We start from the raw sequence: 9,283 nt of genomic DNA on the forward strand, positions 1-9,283 counted from the left end.
ATTCTTCACACTGTGTATGCTCCATAACCAGGATAATGCTTTTTTGAGCATTATGGTGTGCAGCGTATAGGGCCATATTCAGATCTGAGCTCAGTACAAATTTGTTTGGAAAAGGGGCAAAACCATGTGCACTGCAGGTGGGGCAGATGTAACATGTATAGAGAGGGTTAAATTTGGGTGGGGTTTGCTGAAACTGAAATCTAAATTGTAGTGTAAAAAAAATTCAGCCAGTATTTACCCTGCACAGAAACAAAATAACTCACACAAATCGGGTGTGGTATATTTCCCCGACAGTCGGGATTCCGTCAGTCATTACTTAGATGTCGGAATCCCGACTTCACAGCGTGGGAAGCGCAATGAAGCCCCTTGCGGGCTCGCTGCGCTCGCCACCTATTTTATTCTCCGTCTATGGGGATTGTGGACCCCCACGAGGGAGCAGTCGGGATTCCGAAGTCAGAGGAATGACTGTCGGAATCCCGACTGTCGGGGGAGCCGTACGGCACCCCACAAATCTAACTCTCTCTGCACATGTTACATCTGGCCCACCTGCAGTGCACATGGTTTGGCCCATTTTCCAAACAAATTTTCACTGAGCTCAGATCTGAATAAGGCCCATAGTGTGAGGGGCATTACAGCGTGATATATAGTGTAAGGGGCATTTTGGTGTGTGGCGCATAGTCAGGGCCGTCTTAACAGCAGTGTAGGCCCCCGGGCAAAGCAATGCACTGGGGCCCTTACCCGTTCTCCCCTCCTAGGGGTGGGGGATGCTATCAGCAGCAGCTTTGATGTCCCACGGGAGGCAGGGGGTGCTCTATCTTCCACTCAACATGTAGGACCTGGAGCAGTAACTTCTGCTAATTACTCCTTTACTGCACAGGTGGTGGGAGGGAGAACACTAACATGTGGAAGGGGGCACTGAGCTGAATGAAGGGTCCTTTGTAAATGACTTCCAGGGAGGTAGGGGGTGTTTTATACGCAGTGGAGGGTTGGACAATTGAGTGCGCTTAATATTCGTCATTTTCCGGTGGAAGTGCAGCTTGTTTGACTGCAGATATCTCCATTATCTGGAAATAGATTTCTTAGCCTTCAATAGTATAAAAACCCAGAGTCCCATCTTTCAGGAGGTGCTGGGGACTTGGGGATCAGAGATCAGGACTGAGCCAGAGCAATCCATTGAGAAAAATATAAAACTGTACACCAGACGTTTGAAGCTGGAGCAGAGATCGGCTGCTGGAAGGTTGATATCTCTGGTTCTGGGACTCTTCCCTAGTGTCCACAGAAAGGGAAGAATCCCAGCTTTTGGCATATACTCTCAGAAAAACTCTAAGTCAGACACAACCTGACAATCTGACTGGGAAGTGCAATTAACAGGTTGGATGTGAACTGCTGCTTTAAAGTTGGATATCTCCATTTCCCCAGGGCCTATTTTCAAAATTCTGATATCCCTGGAAAAAGGGGATCCTCATCTATCAGTATAGGGCCCTTATACACCTGGGGCCCATGGGCAAGTGCCCATTAAGCCCATACGAAAAGACGGCCCTGCGCATAGTGTAAGTGGCATTATGGTGTGTGATGTACAGTATATTGCAAGTGGCATTATGTTGTGTGGCATAATGTATATATTATGGGGGGCCTGAAACTATTTTAGCTTGAGGGAGCAAAATTTATAGATATGCCACTGCAGTGATACTCTAACTCTTTATAGCTGGCTACCAAATGCTATCAGGTGACACCTGAATGTGAAAAGTATATGCCATGCAGCATAGTTGCCTTCCCTCCTGCCTTCTGCAGGAGACTCCCTGAATTAGCAGCAATCTCCCTCACTCCCTCATTAGTCTAGCAATCGCCCTCATTTCACCTAGCCCACATTACACTATTACATTTTTGGGGAAAAAAGGAAGGACAGACAGATACATTAACATTGAATCATCAGCACAATTACCCAGCACTTTACCAAGTATAGTAGCTCTTATAAACTGCTTTGGGGCTCATCTATATTTGGATATAAGTCATTTTAAACCACACACCCACGCTTCTAGGTGCCACATTCACAATCTTTTTCCACAATTTCTCCATATATGGAAGTAGCTACGCCCTTTGGGTGGAGCATGAAACGCCCCCTCAATGGGGCGCTGTGGAAAATTTTGCTACCAACCATAATCTCCCTGAAACTAATTTTCAAAAGTAGGCAAGTATGCCATGCAGTGTTAATCAGGCTTTCACTTATGTTGTTGGGGTTAATAGAGGACACTCAATTGAATACTAGTATACAGTAGAACTGTCTCTTCTCATCTTCTCATAACTCTTATACATACAGTATATGGCTCAAATCAGTTAGTTGTGAGAGGTGGGAGTTGCTGTTGCAACATCAGGAATGGCACCTTAACCCCCCTCACACCTCACACACACACACACACACACACACACACACACACACACACACACCCCATGGGACTGCAAACAAACATTGCCATGCCGGCGCTAACATAAATGCAGCATATAGCTGCACTTACTCTGTATTTACCACTAATGTGCCTCTCTTTCATCTTCCCATATAACCATAGGTGAATCTAGAAATACAGTAATGGGTATTCCCAGATGAAAATAATAACACAGAATGGACTTCAGAATGGGTGTAACCTCGTTTGAGGGGGCATGGCTTAACAGAGCAAGTCACTCCCCCTGAGCGATATATATATATATATATATATATATATATATATATATATATATATATATATATCTATCAGGGTTGCCTACTTTTGAGAACTCATTTCAGGGAGAAAGGTAAAAGCCAGGGGGTGGGGCTTGCGGCAATGGGGGGTGGGCCTTGCGACGCCAGGGGTGGGCCTTGCTGTAACCTTGGATTAGTTTTATGAAGCATATAGCAACTATGCTATTCCTTATTGTATATGTTATTTATGCTATTTATTTATGTAAAATGTAACATTTTTGCCACAAACTTTACAAAACATGGAGTAATACTCAGATGGGGGGGGGGGGGGGGAGTAGGGAGGAGGATAGACTACTACAAGGAGGTAGAGGAGGATGAAAATTAAATTCATATTTAATCCATGTGGTTAGGGGATCTTATGTTTTAGAACTGCAGATTAAAATATTACCAAATACATCTAACACATGGGCAGTGTAAGGATTTCTTTTGAAGTGCTGGACTCAAGCATTTTGTTGAAAGTGTTGTACTGTCAGTAGTGCAGCAAAGAAATAATAGCCACACAGTCTTACACAACGATATCATTCATGGAAATCACTCCAAGAGAAAAGGAACCCATTCTAGTTTGGCAACTACCTTTGATGCTGATGGGTCCCCAGGAAACACCGGATGGTCTGCATTCTCTCTGCTGTCATGCTGGCAGCATCCGTTCACTCCCTGAAATGGACACCTTTCCAGTGCAGCTACCGCTGCGCTTCCGCGCGATGTGCACTGCGCATGCGCAATGATGGCACCGTGTCATTGCACATGCGCAGTACAAATCGAGGAAGAGAAGAGGCATCTCCGTGAGAAAGAGACCCTCTTCCGGGAGTCCGTGAGATGTCCCAAGATTCCGGGAGTCTCACGACATTCTGGGAGAGTCGGCAACCCTGATATATATATATATGTGTGTATATATATATATAAAAACTTCATGTCACAGAGACATATGAGGCAGCACTCCTTATTAAAATGCAAAAAGGAATTTATTTCAAATCATGTGGCCAAGGTTCTAGCCAAACATGGACTGAGATGCAAGTGATGGCAAAAGGTAGAGAGGCAAGGAGACATTAATTGGCATAGTCACCCAAGTACAGCATCATAAACGGTCAGGTAGCAGTCAACGGAGCCGTTTCGGCTTATCCAGCCTTCATCCTGGACTGACCCACGTGTATATATATATATATATATATATATGCCGCTGAAGGAGGAAGGACGAGTCACCAATCAGCCGCCCATCGCTCACACTCTGCAAAGGACCATGGGAGGAGCTGCGTGCAGTTGCACATGTTCGAAGCCCTCCCGTGGCCAGCTTTATGGTGACAATCAGGGACAAAACGGGCAGCTGCGGGCGGTCAAATTTAATTAAAGTACGGGTTGGGATCATTTAGTCTACTATAACTAGGTCGACAAGCATTGGGTCCACACCACTAGGTCGACATGCAGCAAAGTCGACATGGGTTAAGGTTGACATGGGATAAGGTCGACATGGATCTAGGTCGACATGGGTCTAGGTCGACATTACATTAGGTCGACACTAGCGTTAGGGCGACATGGGTCGACAGTCAAAAGGTTGACATGGGTTTTCACAGTTTTTTTACCCAAATGTAGACACAGTCAACAATGTCACAGTTTGAAGTGCAACGCATCTGTTCGCTTTGCTCGCTTTGCTCGCGATGCTTCAGGCATGGTGCCTCGCTACGCTCGCCGCACTATTTTATTCTCCCACCACGCCCTCGTGGATGGTAGGACATGAAGGGCCGTCTGTTGGCACATGTCGCCTCAATAACCAGTGAAAAACCCCATGTCAACCTTTTGCCTGTGAACCTAGCCCATGTTGACCTAACGCTAGTATCGACCCAATGTCACGTCGACCTAGACCCATGTTGACCCTAGATCCATGTCGACATTGACCCATGTTGACCTTGACCCATGTCGACCTTGCTGCATGTCGACCTAGTGGTGTCGACCCAATGCTTGTCGACCTAGTTACTGTAGACCTAATGACCGTATCCCATAGGTACAGACATTCCATTAACAAAATGGCCAGTGCACCCCCGGACCACCCCTTAGATTTGCCTATGCATATAACATACAAGAAGTTTTTAATAATCTTCATGGCTATTTTTAATTTATTACCTCGTTTCAAGGTAGGATTAAATCTGTTTACCTGCTATAGTATATCCAGTTTGACTACATTCCAAAGTGACCCATCACTTTAGGTGAAAAGTGATCTAATGAATAAAGTGTCCATGTGAAATGTCTCTGTAAAGGAGAATTTTAAATAGTAGAAGTCTTGTACGTTGTAGCAAGACTTCTACAAAAAAACATGTCATCGTGCAAGGGCGAGAAAATGCATTCATATTTGTCTGTGGGGAATAAATAATGCCTGCTTCTGCATGTATCCTACAGATTTATTTTTAAACTGCAATTTAAATTTCAGTTTGAACACACTCTACCCAAATCTCTGTCTAGCTGCATATATTATATCTATAAAATTAAAACAGTTCTCTTGGAATGATTTAAAAAAATATATTTAATTACCGTATATACTCGAGTATAAGTCGACCCGAATATAAGCAGAGGCACCTAAGTTTACAACAAAAAACTGGGAAAACTTATTGACTCCAGTGGGACCCTCACTCGAGTATAAGCCGAGGGGGGCTTTTTCAGCATAAAAAAAGTTCTGAAAAAGTAGGCTCATGCTGCTTTCCCACTGCAGACCCGTTTTAAGTTACAGGTAATCTTAAACGGTATTTAGCATTCCCACTGCAGCAGATTACAGTTTATAATGCCATTTAAGTACCATTCCCATTGCAGGTAAAAATTTTTAGCTCTTCAAAACATTTTTACAGCACAAATGAGTGCCTGTGACTTTAATGGGCTTTTCAGGGTTAAAAAGGTGCACACCCACAGTTGTTTTCACATAATAAAAGGAGGGGGAGGGGCCAGTGGTGCATACAAATCCCGCAGCCGTCAACATTTGTGCTATGTGTCGGCTCAATTTAACCCATGGTTGACAGTAAAATATACATTGCTGGCCAGTGCCAGCTATGTATATATTACTGCCTAATAACTAAATCATTGGTGCCCAGTGGTGCCTGTAATAAATAGATTGCTGGCATGTGCCAGCAATCTATTTATTACTGGCTTAGGATTCTCATTGGTGCCCAGTGGTTCCAGAAATATATAGATTGCTGGCATGTGCCAGCAATCTATATATTACTGGCTTAGGATTGTCATTGGTGCCCAGTGGTTCCAGAAATATATAGATTGCTGGCATGTGCCAGCAATCTATATATTACTGGCTTAGGATTCTTATTGGTGCCCAGTGGTTCCAGAAATATATAGATTGCTGGCATGTGCCAGCAATCTATATATTACTGGCTTACAAAATAAAACATTGGTGGCCAGTGCTGCTCCCTGTGGAGCAGGACGGAGGGAGGCGGGGCATGTGGCCGGACCCGGCCAGCGTCGCTAACGGCATCCAGCTGCAGCAGCAGCCAGCCGGACACAGTGGGGCAGCGTGGACAAGTGAGTATGACAGGAGGGGTGGGGGGGCGGGGGGTGGCAGCAGGGCGTACCGCCGGGCTGAAAGTGGTTAATCTTTCAGCCCGGCAGCGTACACACACGGAGATGATGGCTGAAAAAATCAGCCATCATCTCTACCGTTTAAGATGCATTCCCATTGCCTCTTAAACGGTAGATTACCGTGTAAAACCCTGCTCTGAAAACGGGTTGAAATACCGTTTAACTTTAAACGGTATTTCAACTCTGGCGCTTTCCCACTGCAGCCTTAAACGGTATTTTGCCCTCAAAAATCGGCAAAATACCGTTTTAAGGCTGCAGTGGGAAAGGGGCATTATACTTGAGTATATATGGTAATATTCAATTTATCAGACAATGGGCCTTATTTTGGTTCATTCTTTCTGACAAAATCCTTCTTAGATGGGCAAAACCATGTGCACTGCAGGTGGGGCAGATGTAACATGTGCAGAGAGAATTAGATTTGGGTGGGGTTTTACTTCAAAGTGAGATCTATATTGCAGTGTAAAAATAAAGCAGTCAGTATTTTCCCTGCACAGAAACAAAATTACTCACCTAAATCTAATTCTCTCTGCACATGTTACATCTGCCCCCCCCTGCAGTGCACATGGTTTTGTCCATCTAAGAAGGATTTTGTCAGAAAGAATGAACCAAAATGTAACACTATTACAATCACTGGCTGGGGTTTAAACACCTATAAAAACAGATACTTTTCTAAGCATTCGACAAATACATAATGTTAATATCTTTATGGCTAATATTCCAGGTTTGTCATAATCTTACTGAATGTCAGTATATAAATATTGCTTCTACAGTTAGAAAGTCCTTACACAGCCTTACATCAGTAAGAGCAATTTCGATGTTATTCAGTGTCCATGCTTGGTGTTGCTCTAAATCATGACCCTCTTATAGCTGTGTATTAATTGTTGCTGGGCACCTAACTGATGTTAGTAAGAACAATAAGCAATTATGTTCCAAATCCATGCTTGATACTACTTAACTTACAGTTCTCTCACAACTGGAGTTAGTAATAAGCACATAGATTGTGCAGTTAGTATTAGGCATATGCAAAAGCAGGATTAGTCAATACTCACGCTTATGAGGCAAGTGGTATTCAATATCCAAGCTTAGCACAGCTTTTACTTACAGTCATGGCCTACTTACAGTCAGGTGCCCTAGGCTAATACACATGTAGCCCCCCTTGCTGTTAAACACATGTGTATGACTATGGGCTCTCAGGGACTCGCCATTCATACTGCCCGTGTGCATGTGACAAAGGTTATACAACTGGCATGTAGGATCTAATGCTTGTGATGTGTGGAGACTTTGGGCGGGATGTATTAATATACATTGCCGCCCTTCACCTGACAGCCGCCACGATGCTGCCGCATATGTACTAACATATGCGGCTAGCATTGGGTTGCGGTGACGAAGACCCCCGCGATACCTGTGATGTGGTCTGCGGGGGTCTCTGTCACATCCCGGCGGCTGCCAGTGTCCCCCTGCGTCTCCTCCTCCCCCTGCAGCCGGATGTCCTCCCGGCTGTGACACCTGCTGGGGGCAGAGGTGATCAAAGGAGGACGGGAGGGGGGGCGCGCAGACAGCGGGCGGCAATAGAAGCCCATAGGCTTCTATAGGGTGGCGATACCCTGTCAGGCGAAGACGGGGCGGATGGGTATTGGTACATAGGAAAATGCGGTAAAACCCCCGTTTTACCGCATTTTCCCTTTAGTACATCCCGCCCTTTGGCTTTAGGCTGTCCAGCTGCCACGGTAGCACAATGTAAATAAAGTAATGGTTCCATCAATAACTTACCATCTGGCAGTCACCTTTATAACTTTACCCCCCCATAGTACATCGGGACTGGTGATAGCTAACAAGTGTTGGCACCCTAGGCTGCAGCCTAGTCAGCCTATTGGTTAATCAGGCACTGCTCACAGTTCTCACAATTATTGTAGTCAGTGACCGAAGCGTAGTTGTCCAAACTTCCAGGCATGAATAAATACTGGAATAAACTCAAGGGATCAAGGTAGTTATGGCCAGCATAGAATGGGGTTCTGTACTGACGCATTTCCCTGCCTGTGGTAAAGTCAGCAGCATTATCAGTTGTTTGTTCACTACCCACTGAGAGTGTGAAAAAGTAGGGAAAAAACTTTATTGTAAGGTAAATATTTCTATACTTGTCTCAGAGCCCCTTGGATTAATGACTAATTAGGCATTTGTAAGTTTTTGGATCAGGGCGTAACTGTAATAAGCGCCCCCCCCCCCCGGAAATTACAGAAGTGCCCCCCCCCCCGTAAAATAAATATCCCCCCAACCCCGCCTTACCCCTCAAATGTCCTCAAATGTAATGTGGCCGCCGGGACCCACAAATCACCCCTTGTCTGCAGTCCGGGTCCCGGTGCTCCTCCTGGCTGCTGCTTGAAAAGGACCCCTCCGCATCCTCTAGCACCCTCAAAAAGTGTCTGTTGTAAGGGGGCAGACATTTTGTTATGGTAATTTTCAAGCAGCAGCCAAGAGGAGCGCAGAAAAGGAGATTTGCGGGTCCCGGCGGCGGCATCACATTTGAGGGTTAAGGCAGGCTGCTGCTCCCGAGCATTGCAGAGTTACAATAGCCCCACAGATATAGCCAATATCCAGATATAGACAATATATCCAATATCCAGATATAGCCAATAGCAGATATAGACAATAGCCCCGTCGCCAACCCTTAACTCAGCGCTTCCCCGCGACCGCGGGGGCTGCGTGGATATTGTTACGCCACTGTTTTGGATTAGTTTACTTGTACCAATAATTAAATGTCAATTTTGGGTTGAAACATTAATAACATCAAATTAACCCCAAATCATTTTTTTTTGTTACAGTAGATTATGCAATGCAGATTTAATTAAAGCATTTATTTCAGCTAATAATCATTGCTTTGGGTCATTTATACTTTACAATGGCCACAAATGACACCCACAATCACTTTTTTCTACCTTTTTTGCATCTTTCATTTAATTTTGTTTAAAAAAAAAAGCACAAATC

The sequence above is a fragment of the Crinia signifera genome, chromosome 6, assembly GCF_055691185.1.
Source record: "Crinia signifera chromosome 6, ASM5569118v1, whole genome shotgun sequence".
In the NCBI taxonomy this organism is placed as follows: Eukaryota; Metazoa; Chordata; class Amphibia; order Anura; family Myobatrachidae; genus Crinia; species Crinia signifera.